The following is a 14,464-nucleotide window of genomic DNA, read 5'->3' on the forward strand; positions in this document are numbered from 1 at the left end:
ATTCGAATAACGTGAATCAGGATAGCGAAACTGTTCCTACATTGACATGATTAATGCTAGGACTCCTAATATTTAACGCCTTACGTCTTACAGTATGTCGTTTAGTTTGGATAAAAAGGCACTGTATAAAACTTTGATTTCAACACGATTAATCAATAAGTAAGGAATTCTTCGGAGAATGTTTTACAGCAACCACTTATTTTATAACTCTTTATCTCAATTTTACATTTTATAAGCTACATAATTTCCACGTGATGGAAAACATATTAGTTTTATTGTGCAAAATGTTGATGATTTTACTTGCAATACCAAATGCATAGAATATGGATCAGATTTCATGAACGAGAACAGCTTCAATAAATGTTTTATGAGTGAGTGAAGTTACGATATGAATAATGATTTTAACATTTAAAATTAAAATGAAGTCCTATTCGTCGTACGTTCGTAATTGCAGAAATAAAAGCCCTAAAATACTAATAAAAGATCACTTGGAAGCATTCAACGCCACAAAGCAATGTAATAGCAGACTCGATTTGAGTGAATCTGTTCATTAGATGTAAATAAATATGCAACTCAGGCTTGAAATCCATTTAAGGTAGTAATGTTTTCCTATGTTTCTGTACGTGTGTAAGGGACGGGGAATTATTACAATACTCAGTCTGGAACATGAGAGGGGTTAAAGAGTGATGTACTGATGTATATCAGTTGTAAAATAGCTACAACTCCAAAGTGATAAGTTTGCCAGTGACGACAGTGTCCTTTTTGTTCCTTCTTCACGTATGTTTGTGTCTGCTTGTTACATCTGTGTTACTTTGTTTAATTTGTGTTTATGTATTTATGTGCTCAGTCTGTGAACATGCGTATTCGTGAACATTTGTAGAGTTGTATGGGTGGCAGCAATCTTTAAATGTGGCTTCTGTAAGACTTTTATCCATGCTATATATATATAATATATACATGTATATATTCTCTGACGTCTGATTTTATTGTTTGTTTGTTTGTTTTGGGTTTAACGCCGTTTTTCGACAGTATTTCAGTCATGTAACGGCGGGCAGTTAACCTAACCAGTGTTCCTGGATTCTGTACCAGTACAAACCTGTTCTCCGCAAGTAACTGCCAGCTTCCCCACATGAATCAGAGGAGGAGAACTAATGATTTCAGACACAATGTCGTTTATCAAATAGTCACGGAGAACATACGCCCCGCCCGAGGATCGAACTCACGACCTCGCGATCCGTAGACCAACGCTCTTACCTACTGAGCTAAACGGGTGGGCTCTCATTTTAACAGAAACACCACATCAATGTAAATCATATATAGAGAATATTTGTTTGTTTCAGTGTAAGACCGAAAAATATTTCGCCGAGTGAACACTATAAATGCAATATCTTTACGAGTGGCGCAGCCACGAGTGAAAATGTAAATTATTGTGTTCACGAGTGAAATGTATTCCGATCTTACACTAAAACAAACAAATTTTCTATTTATTCTATGTGCTTTTAATGGTTTGAACCAAATGATATCCAGTTTGTCAGCGCAACGTCACGTGCATGGCATTATGAGGTTACGTAATAATGTCATGACGTCAGGATATATTTGTAGAAAAAAAAAACTGTAATTAGTTCTATTATGTTTTCTCATTTTTTTACATTTGTTATGAATGAACGTGTATATTTATAATCCTGTTAGTATTTTTATACATTTTTATCTTCACTGAAGTATATTTTGAAAGGATTTTTCTATTATTTATAACTCATTTTCCTTCGCATTCATGTATACTTCCGTATCAGTGAAAAATAAAAATGATATTTTCACTGTTTCAAACAGTGAAATATCAATTTTATTTCACTGATAATTTTCAGTATTTCACTGAAGAGCATAAAATAGATAGAGGATAATGCATGAGTGTCTTTTCATATTGAATTTATTAAACGAATTAATTAAAATAATAAAATGCGAGGCTCTGTTGATCTGTCAATAGTATTCAACGAGTTCAATAAATTCAATATAGAAAGTCACAAATATGATATTCTTTTTATCACATGTAAGCTTTTCCTGTTGAAACATCAAAATTTCGTCTTTCTTTACCTATTATAGACAAAGTAATTTCGACAAACGTCCCTATAAATAAACGACGTCAACTTCAAAGCTTTATTGCACCAGTGTATTATGAAATTTATGTAATGGCTTTATTTCACTCCTACGACGTCAAACCTGTGCTAAAAATGTTTATTGTCTTCCGATAATGAAGACGGAAAATGTTATTTCCACACAGATATTTCACAGATGTTTAAGGAAAGATTGTGATCCAAAAAGATAAGCCTCCTTAAACAACCTATATAGCTGTGAATTCATTACTCTGTACATTGTTAACATATACACCAAAATAAAAAAATTGAAAAATAAAAAAACACCATTAAGACAATATGGACAAAACGAACACATTCTTGAAAAAAGTGGGGCACCTACTTGGGACGGCCACTGGCGAAAAAAAAAATGGGGAGTTTAAACCGGTTTAGGGTGCACAAAACCTCACTTTCAATCTTCATCAAGTTCTTAAGGAACAGAACAGTGTAAATAAAAAAATTCAGAACGCACGATATTCATACCATAAAAGATAATGTGAGTCTAAGTATGTAAAATCGAGCGATAAACAGAACGTACTCAATGCCTTTGCAAAGTACAACAAATTGACTAAAGAAACAAGCAAGAAGACATATATCAAAGCAGCTTAATCTTGATGATTGGGTATTTAGAACTGCATATCATGAATCCATCACCTTTTCCTTTAAAAACGTGTTGCATCCAAATTTGAAAGGTTTGAGAAGCAAACGTGCGGTCACAAAACAGTTTGGTTATTATCAATGTTAAAAAGTCTAAAACTTTATCAATAAAATACGAACGTTACCATGAGTTTAAACAGGTAAAAGTTCGTAAACAACATCCCCATAAAAATCATGTTTTAATATATTTTATCTAAGAAGTGTAGTCATATGATTAAAAAATCTATGGTAACGGGAGCCATGCTGAATATATTTATTTGTAACTCTACAAATGTATATTGATTAAGCTCATTTCAATCCCAAAACCTCGTTAGATGATCATTTCAACTGAACAAGTATGAGACAAGTTAATTTTGCATCAAATTATGTTTGGTTCCATTATTTTCAGTCTTAAGCGGTACATGGCACTTTCTACTTCTATAGACCAACTTATTATTAATTAGTATTTACTAACGCAGACTATGATATACAAATGTATCTTTGCCAAACCTAAACAATGTTATCACGTTTGATGACAATTGTATCAAATTTGTTTTCGCAATTGTGAGCAAGATAGTATTGTATTTAGACACATATATAATCCCATTTCCTTATAGTCTCAAATTCTGGGATAAAGCCCGCAAATATACCATTTCTAATTAAGAAATATGACGATCCATATATAGTTTCCACAACTCGTTTATATAACGAAAATGAATTGCATACAACAGTTTACATTGTGCCTTTCACAAAAAAACTTTTTCTCATCTGTAATGGAAGTTGAAATGCGTTTCTGTAATGAAAATAAAAGCAATCAAAACCTTTTTATTCCCAACAACTAATCTCTTCTTTTGTGTTTTCTTACTATTTTCCTCAATGTTTCCGAATCCATTTGACTTTTGACAGAGTTAGACCTGGATACATTTTTGAGCTCGATTGTTTTCTAAAACTGCATTAAAGTGACTTTTACATTCACTTTTTGCTGAAGTCAAATATAAATTCAAGCGACCAGGGTGAAATATGTTTAACGCAAAGGACATTTTATGTAAGGGTAGAAAGGGTGTATTGAAAATCAGCTAAACTGAGACTCTAAAGTACTGGCCTAATTGTCAAATATTGTTCAGTGTTCGTCTACTATATGACCTGAATCTCCTGGTACAATCAGCCGCACGGCAAACCTATATCCTCCATCATTGTTTGTCAACATTGCAGGATGTAAACTGTTAATGTTATTTAGAACTCACTACACAATTTTCCAAAGAATTATCTCAATCTAGATATTGTATGTTAAATGTCCTTTAGATTTATAAATTAGATTCATCGCGATCCGTATGACTTATAGCAGTTCCGTTTTAACTGGATTTGCTTGACAACGGACGTCTGTTATTCATCACAGATATGAAATAAGCAGTCATATCAGGATCACAACTTAGCTGTCTAGCTTTAGTTTCATAAACCAGACATGCACAATGAGATTTGACTGAGATAACAGTCAATATTACAGGGAACGGAAAATCATATGTAGTTTTCCGATGTGCTTTTCGAAGAATAAATCTATTATAAGGATCTCTAATGTTGTTTCGTGCATAATTACAGATTCAAGCCTATGCGTAATTTCTATAGGATTTAAACGTTTTACCTATGTAACATGCATGTTCAAACAATCAAACAATGATGTTTCTTCTCGCAATGAATAACCTTTGTTAAAATATGATAAGTATAACTGATAGATTAGATTGCTCTTCGTAGAGAGAATGATGATAAAGTGGACATTACAAATGACATGTTTTTGGAGACTGGATACAGTAAAAACGTTGTCCCGACCCAATATTGGTAATGCAGTATATCATAGATGCTGTAACCGTTCTGATTACATCAAAATCCATACAAGACATTTATTAATTAGATACGGAATATATAACGTCAACACGTGAAGTCTTTTGGCCAGTTTCAATCCTGGAAACGTTTTGGGCGCGATGATACATTATATACGTTGTATCACAGTAATAAATAATAAGAAAGGGTAGATTTATCGGTCAAAAATCGATGGAAAATGAAATGAAATTTGCCGCAGACTTGGAATATATAAAAAACATTGTTGGAAGAGACACACTAAGAAAAACTGAGCGACAATTTAAAACAATTTTAAACACTTTTAAAATGAAAGGATAAAAGTATTCGCTATGTTTACATGGATAAATTTAGGATAACCCATTAGCTTTATTATAAAAAGAAACAGTCTAACATGACTTCGATATAAAGCCATTTTAAATTCGTTGACTATTTCATTGAAGTGATATAATTGATACACAATTCTTATAACATATCAATCGTATGGAAACTAGTTACATGTTGATATTTTTCAACCGTTCCTCAAAGTCATACGATGCGATATTAAACGCTTATAGTGATTTGATAATAGTATAAATTCGCGCTTTATATCTGCTGAGTGTAATTCAATTGAACTACATGAGGATTCAGCCATATTGCAATATCTATTTTTCACAACAGTTAAAATCATCTGTTTGGCCAATATCAGCTTCTTTTCCAACAACACGTCTGCTTACAAATTCTCTTGTTAGTAACGGTACATAAAACTCCAAAAAGAAATAGAATTAAAGTATGTAGACATAACAAATTTCTTTTTGGCAGTGCTTATGGGAGTTTTTTAAGATGAGGATATTGTTACATTTGCTGGATTTGCTTGATAAGATATGTGAAGAAAACAACAACAGAGAATTTGCCTTTTGTACTGAAACAGCAAAATGTCTCTTTGTCAAGTTTCCTTATACTCAGTGTCTGATATTATACTATTTTCTTTGTCAATAATTGATGATATTATTTGTATCATATTGTTGCCAGTTCTCAGCTTTTTTAACAGAATAATTATTGTAAATTAAATTGCATGCGTCACATATTTGACTTACAAAAAATACTCCAAGTGTCTGGGGTATAATCTCTTTCTAACAAAAAATTTGATACCGTATTTTATATGTCAACTACATAGTCACTGTTCATTATAAGAAGTTTTACCCAAGTTTTAGAGAATAGCTTTTAAACTTCTTTATTCCACAAAAAGGTTTAATTCGCTAAAATTCCCTGAAAGTATATACATATTAGAATAAAATGTGTATGCGCGTCTGACAGTAAAATCTGACAACCACGATGGTGCAAACTATCCACCTTTGACATGTTTAATACTAGGCTCCGCCATATTTGATTCCATACAGCTTATGATATAAGACATTGTATATAAACCAAAAGAGAAACAATTTAAAAGCTATTACAGAAATTATCAGAAATGATCGCCTTTAATAAAACCAAGCAAACAAATCATTCTGTGTTGAAAGGGCACCACCACTCGTTTAAATTTTCAAGATTTCTGTTTTAAGGCGACAGATTTGAAAACAAATCAGTCTCTCTCAAGTTTATTACTTAAATAATTTTCACGTGATTGAAAACATGCTTATTTTATTGTGCAAATTATTCTAATGGTCGTACATTTCGATTTCGTTTATGCAAGTTTTATTCGCTACAGAATGCAATGAAAATGCTCAAGAGTGCGATTCCGATTGCGGAATTTCAATAAAATTAATGTAGAAATAAGAGTGAAATCAATCGCTGCAAGTCATTTAAATGCCAACTTTATATTTGTCCACAGCATTAATAAAACCAACAGCGCGTAGTCTTGCCGTACCCGGTAAAAAGTATTTTGCAGATCAGAACATAATATTTGAAACATACTTTTAAATTATTGATCTGAAGAAACTACAGTATAATAGGTAATATCTAGACACAAACACATTTAATGGCTGTTCCTTTTATATACTGTTGAAGAGTGTCGTTACAATCAGCCTATAAAAATGGCTTTTGAAAATCTTTGTTCTAGACTAAGTGCTGAATAAAACTCAAACGAAACATAGGTTTTATATTTGATGTGTTTAAAATGTTTTCAGTCAAACAAAAGCTCAGTAGAAGTCAGTTTCGAAATGAGATCCCTAAGTAAAAAGATCAGTTTGAGTCCATTTTTTATTCGTTATTACTTTTTCCTCAGTCTGTAACTAAACGTTTGTCGTGCGAACAATATACTTGGTTCAGTACTGCTTATGTATTCTCTGTCGTCAGATTTTACCCAATGTAATTTGTTACTGTTCTGAATCCTTGAATACATTAACCAACGTATAATTTACTTTTCGTGCCTGATCGAATCATCTTAATCCTGATACAGTTGTTTGTTATGTAACGCCTTCTTAATTTAGATTTATGGAGTTCTGTATGTTATTCAGAACACTTTCCAAAGTTCTTTGTATCTGATTGGATTTACTTGGCAATGAACACAGATATACATGTAACAAAAATACACACTCTTTTCAGTATCACAGATTTGCTCTATAGTTTTAGTGTTATAACAATATAAAAATGGAACATAAACCAGAAAGGGAAATCTGGATAATTTATCTGTGCTAATATTGTGTTTTATAAATGCAGTTTGAGTAAAATAATCTGTACACGAATGCTTTAACTAATTAATAATACCAAACAACATTGTATAAAAGAAGTAAAGCTTAATAAATCCACTAAAGAGACTGTGGAAGCACAGAACGAAACCAACCTGAAAAAATATCAGGTTTGAAAGAGTCCCTTAATGAGAGTTAGTGAAATATGCAACTTTCTAACGCCCCCCAACCCCCTCCACCCCCAGCCCCACTCCCCACCGGCTTAAGTGGAAAATAAAAAGAAATCCATAATCCCACAGAACCGGAGAATATGACACTTACTTCTTCAACGAGAAGACTTTTCTTTATCATCAAAATGGTGCATATGGCAGGAACACCTAATATATTAAAACTTGCTTAACGCCACAATTCCTCAGCAAAACAGAAAAATATTTCATTTTCAGCTTTTTCTAAGATAATGTTTTGAAATGCGGCAAATCTTTATTCAATTGAATTCAACTTTGAATAAATCAAGCTGATCCAAACATTCATAAGGCATAAAAAATGTTGTTTGTGTCCGGTATCCCGGCCTACTCTAAATTGTTGGCCCGACCCTATATGTTTTATGGCCTTGGAGAATACTGTTTACAACTTTTTAACAAAACATTGCAAAACTGCACTTTTAATGCTTTAAACATGGCCAGTGATGTTAGAAATCAACTTACTGATGCTATAATTCATTTTTTGACACAAAAATAATTTCCGAAAAGTTTCCCTTAAGTTAATAAAAAAATATAAAAAAAGTCCGCTCCACCTACCCTATTTTTTGGATCATGTTACCGAAAACAAAGATTTTTTTAGGCCTAACTACCGAAAGAGAAATGCAACCTTGCTAATATCAGAATTCTGTGTAAAAGCTACTTTTGGACAGTTCAATGCAATTAGATTATTTTTACAATTTCTCCAAAGCCGAGAAAATAATAAATATTACAAATATATTACATAAAATGTCATGGATCTTGAATACAAAGCGTTTGACGGTTTTTACTTTTATTTATTAATTCATAGAATAGATTTAAAACTTTGCTCTAGCTGATTTAAATGTATATAGCAATAGATAATCGATTATGCTTTATAATACACATCTAGAGTTTTCATAAATGTTTATGTGAAATGACCCGATTTCGTGCCAAATCATAAAACCTTGTAATTAAAACTATTGAATGACATGATAATTATAAACTTTATTAACTTAATAATATATTAATGATAATAATAATAATAATAACTATAATGATAATGAAAATAATAATCATTATCATATAAATAAAATATAGATCGTAAAGTAAAAACAAAACGATTTAACAAAATAACGCATTTGGAACAAACTAACCATACAATATAAATGGCATGAGGTTTTAATCAATTGATCAAAACAAACGTTTCCCTTGAGCAAAACCTCCGTGGCTGAGTGGTTTAGGTTGTTGACTTTGAATAAGTTTCTTCTCACTAGGTTCGAACTCAAAAGTTGGTGTAGAATCCGTTCGTGCAATGAAAGTCATCCATCTGGCTTGCTCAAGGTCTGTGATTCTACTAACTTAAAGACGACTACCAGTATCTGAAAGAATGCTTGCAGGGGCATCTGGGGTTTTCCTCCACCATGGAAAGGTAAAAAGTTCAATATGACATATTGCTTTAAAATTCAAGATTGAAATGAAATCCGTTGCAAAAATTTAGGAAAAGCCTTGGATTTTTAAAAGAAATATGATTCATAATATTTTCTGTTTTAAACTGAATGAAATACAGGCAATAAGAATAAGATTAAAGAAAATATGAGTTATGCCGCAATCGCCGTATTGTTACAATACAGAATATTCCTCATTTCAAAGGCGTATTTACTTACAGCATCCGACAAATTTTGATATAAGACATTAATTTATATGCTCTTGCAAAAGCGAAGTACTATGTAGACACCGGCAATTAATTTCAGAATCGAAGTTAAAGTTAAAAAGATCGTTTTTATAACATGTACATTAATTCTCCATCAGTAGCATTTAATTTATACAAAATGAAACATAGGTCTTTACTTTCCTTTTCAAGCTCGTCTTATCGCAGTGATTCGGACTGAAAACACTGAAAGGCATTATCATATATTTATTATATATATTTCATACATTTGAAACGAAATTAGTCTTTTTAGGCCAATGAAAGCTATGTTGCAGTATATGGTAGACTTAATCAATGAGTGAAAACCCGGTTTTATTTGAATGCTACTTGTAATTAGAATGTCCCTTAAACAAATGTCAGTTTTACATATTTGTCATAAGAATCTTCTCTGTGGAATAGAATATAAAGTATCTGTTTATATAGGACAATATTACAATGACACCAAAGATACTAACGTCTTTAGGGAATTCAGCCGCTCATGTAAACATGCAACTGGTTTTGCTTAATGCAAATATTTCCGTCTCTAGGTAATACGATATCGCTTGTCTATTGTTTTCTTTAGGCTCTACTTAACTAGAAATCAATGATAAATTTTGACCAGAATCTACTTAGGGATAGTTGTCTGGTCATAAACCCCTCGAGTAATACGGATGTGTATATGCATAATTGTTAAGTGTTGCAGCTCATCTTATTCACGCATCTTAACAGAATTGAAAAACATTTAAAACAAAATCTGTTATCCATATCTTTTGGCGTTATTTAGCAAAGGCTTCTATTGCCGAAATGCTTGTGACATAAAATGATATAGTAGATCAGATACCATACCAGATTCTTGAAACATGTATCGATTATCATAATCAGTCAAAATATAGTTCTATGATTTGAAACTATCTGAACATTTATTCACATTAAACAGATTAGTATCTTATTTATTCAACTGAAACAAATACCTTGGTCAGGACCTACTTCAAGATTTATGAATTTCTGAATTAGAAAGAGTTTTCGGGCTAGTAAACTCAATGCGGTTGTACCGCATTTACTTAAAAGAAAGAAAAACACGTTTGGTCTGTAAAAACATATAAGGACGCATGACGTTAATCCCACTATTGAAATGTAATATGAGCTAGAAACAATTTGGCTTTACTTTATGTCATAATCATGAAATAGATAATTAATGGTTTTTAATAAGCAACATATCTTTAATCGCATTACCGTATATACCAGCCTATATTTGCACAATATATATATATATATATATATATATATATATATATATATATATATATACCTGTTTGAAATAATTGAAACACCTTTAAAACAAAAGACCAGTCTGGTAAATGAAAAGACAGACACAACCTATACTTTAAAAAAAAGTCAGTTTAAAGCATACGAAATACAAATCTATAGACACAGGAATACCATTGTCCATTCAATATGTTGTGTATATGACCTTCTTATGAATAGTCTATACATATACAAAATGATCTGTTAGTTTCACTTTACCTGTACATATTATACCTGGAAAATATTCATAAAGTGGACTATTTCGTTTGCTTTTGATATAATTATGTAGTTTAACATGTGCATTTGTATATTAAGTATTTGCAATGGATATTTCAACTATCTGAATCAGGTGGCAACTTCAAAAACAGTGTATAGGCTTCCAAATTTATTTATTTCCAATTTGTGTTGCTTGCCCAACCAAGGTAGATAAAGGGAAGTTAAAACATATTTACAAACTTGCATTTCAAATGAATTACTGCTAAAATATATATCTGACAATATAGATCTTCCACAAATATATTATTAATTTACAAAAGTTCATATATAATTCCACGGACAAAGTTTATAAGTACATCAGTCTGTATAATTATGTAAAATATTTCATGCTTTTGAAACCAGGAAAAGAAAGTCAAATCTTGAAAATGTCTCCATGAGTTATTAAGCACTAAGTGGACACAAATACGTGTTATCATCATTTGTTAAACTTTCGAATGAATCCATTACTCGATTAAAACCTGACTAACCACCTTTAAGAAAAAAAAACAACATTGAAGTGAAAACCTGATTGAACTTGGCAACCATTCCTCTTTATATCATAGAACATCGATAACGGCAACCAGCTGAATTGGCTGCTCGCTTTTTCATGTTTTGTCATAAATACGATTACTAAAAGTATGATGATTACTTTAATAAAGACGATAATTGAACAGAGAATAAAATAATTGATATAATTATGAGCTTGATCATAATTGATAGAACATTGCCGAGTGTAATCATTATGATTGATAAATTCTAAATTATTGAAATCAATACTTGATTGTCATTAGTTTTGTTCATTGCATACCTTAACAATATTATGAGCTAATGACTTCAAAGAGCACAATCAGCTTCAATTGTATCAAAATGAAACAATATTGATAAATGCAAGCCGTCATTAGGAAACAACATGATATAAAATCCAATTTTGGTGATTTTTAACACTTTCCTTTGTTGCCATCAAAGAATGAAAATGTATGCACATTCACAAAAAGGAATTTGAAGGATTAGATAAAACACTTTTTCTGCAAGCAAGAAAGGCGTGTAAGAATTATCTGTTGAAACATTGACACTGTCACGTATACACTATTATTATAACTTTGCAACTGAACGTTGTAGAGAAGCTACGTATATTGCAAGAATATTTTATCAGTTGTCTGATCTAAATGGAGTTATCTATTTACTCAAGTGAATGAAGTTTACACGAATCGATTACTCTTAAGCTTATCGTTCTTGTAACTAAATTGTACCACTAGTTTTATATAAATATTGCAATGATGATATGATATGAAAAATGGTCACCTCAAGAATAATGAATATCAACCGAGGTGTCAATCAAGGTCAAAAATTATATTTCACAGGGTGCACATTTTAATATCAACCTCTCAGGGCTGCAATTTTGATTTTATTATAATACTGAAAACAAAATTGGTCAAATATGAATTTCCATTGAAAAAGTAAACTCACTGAATTACGTGGTTTTCTGAAATAATCAGTAAAACCTGGAATATTAACAACAATAAATTTAAACATTTATTTATTACACGAGCAAGTACTACGTACATTGTGCAGTATTCAGTTTTCTTTTTTTTAAATTTCAATAATCGTGTGTGTCATTAATCGAGCATTTTAAAATACAAGCAAAATATGTTAGCGTTCATTAAGCTTTGATCATTGCAGTAGTTATCTTAACGTGAAAAAAATACGCGACTATTGTTACATTTATTCAAACGTTTGCCATGAAGAAAACAAAATACGCCGAAAACGGAAAAGGAGATTTTACCCATGAGATGTTAAATTACCGGGGAATAAGATAAAATATTAACGTTAAACCGATGGGACTTTGCATTAAGCATTTACATAAGGTATAATTGAAAGTATTATCGAAAGAGAGGAAATACATTGTTTTGCTCAATTCGGTTGTTCGGCTGCTCCATTGTTTTGTCGGTCTTTTGATCCATTGGTTTCGTTTCGATTTCACTGAATGCGTCGCTCTCCATCTGGGATGTTAGCCTCTGGATAGTAGATGCTCTTTGTTTTGGATCAGTATGTAAATTTCAAGCTGACAATAACCTGTGGACTGAAATATTTTCCGATCAGTACTTGTAGAACGCTTCGTCCTGCAAGTTATATAAAACTAATTAGATGATTATAGGTTGACGAGATTCCTTGTTATGATTTTGCTATTGATCATGTTCACTGTGGACGCTTCACCACAAGTGTTCAGACATTATATAAGTTAAACGATATCTTTCCGCCACTGGGTTACCTGTATTTCATATTCATCTGAATAGAACATTAATCTGAATTGTTAATTAAACTGCAAAATGTGATATAGAATACAAATAAATATATTGATTTATGTTTGTTTACAAGCTGCATAGACATTTGATATTTTGACATTTTAATATGTATTTTAAGATATGCACCTTTCTATTAAATTTTCGTGTTCTGTATTTGTTTTGCTCTAACTATGGCAAACATACTGACACTACTTTTCCTGGTGGTCTTCACAAGTATATAATTTTCGTTCATTCTAACCATGCGACATGGTCGTGTTATCATGTCTCGGAGTAAATATCAATGGCTGAACCATATTTTAAATTCTATCCTGTAAAAGTCCTTGTACAACCAATTTTGAAACTATAAACTTAAGGGGCTTAAAATTCATCCGAAAACAGATCAAGCAGCATGAAATTCTACCTTGCAGAGGTTTGTGTAAAGATTATGCGCTTCTAGAGTCCAAAGCGTTTGTTCTTTTATTGGATTCAGTGAAACAACTATTATTTTACGATTTTTTCGTGGGAAAAGGTTAAAAAAAATTAATGAAGTCTCTAAACGTTACCTTTCGGCAAGAATGAAATGATAATATTGATTTTAATCTAAATGTAGTAATTTAATTCGATTTAATTCGAATATGTAATAAGTGATGAAATTACGCGAGAAATAATTGATAAAATTCTCATACACGTCAAATCTTCTACCGCAATACCATAGATTTTTTTAAACGTTTTTTTTTTTGTTTTTTTTTTAATTTTTTTTTTGAATTCTTACTAATTATTTAGACCAATTATTGTTAATAACATATTAGGATAATTATGCAATCTAATCTATTTATTTCAATATCTCAGCTCATGCAGAAAAATGACAAAATATAAATTGTATTTATTGTAAGTAATTCGCCAACATTTTATCAAGTTTCTACATCAGATAATGGGTGAATTGAGGTTTTCATACATGTAATAGTAACTGTTAGTCTATGCAAGTAGCTTTAAATGGGCGAACCTTTATCAAATTTACACATATCACATTTTATTAAAATTATACTTCCTAATGAAATGCTGAAAAATATTGATAAAATATAATCTATGTTGCAGTGAAACATATTTTTCTATATTTTCACTGCAGTGAGACAATTGTCATGTTTTCTATATTTTCACTGGTTTTCCGAAACTATTTTAGTATTCTTGGGCAGTGACTTTTGTATCATTTGAAGTGAAAAAATATGTATATTTATAGTGAAACAAACTATTTCAATTTACAATGATCACAACTCACTTACCGGTATATGTACGACTACAAGGCATTTAACCTTCCACAAAGGGACATTATTCGGGAGACCATTTGAAAAGCCAGAAAATAAAACCGCCACACAATGCCAAATTTACCGGGAACTGCGAGTTGTACGTTTTTTCTTTTTTTTTTTGCTTATGTCCAAAATAAGCTAAATTTCGGCTGTACGGAAATGTACTGTTGTTGTTGTCGCTCTTTCTAAATGTA

This window comes from Mercenaria mercenaria, chromosome 8 (assembly GCF_021730395.1).
Source record: "Mercenaria mercenaria strain notata chromosome 8, MADL_Memer_1, whole genome shotgun sequence".
NCBI classification, from domain to species: Eukaryota; Metazoa; Mollusca; class Bivalvia; order Venerida; family Veneridae; genus Mercenaria; species Mercenaria mercenaria.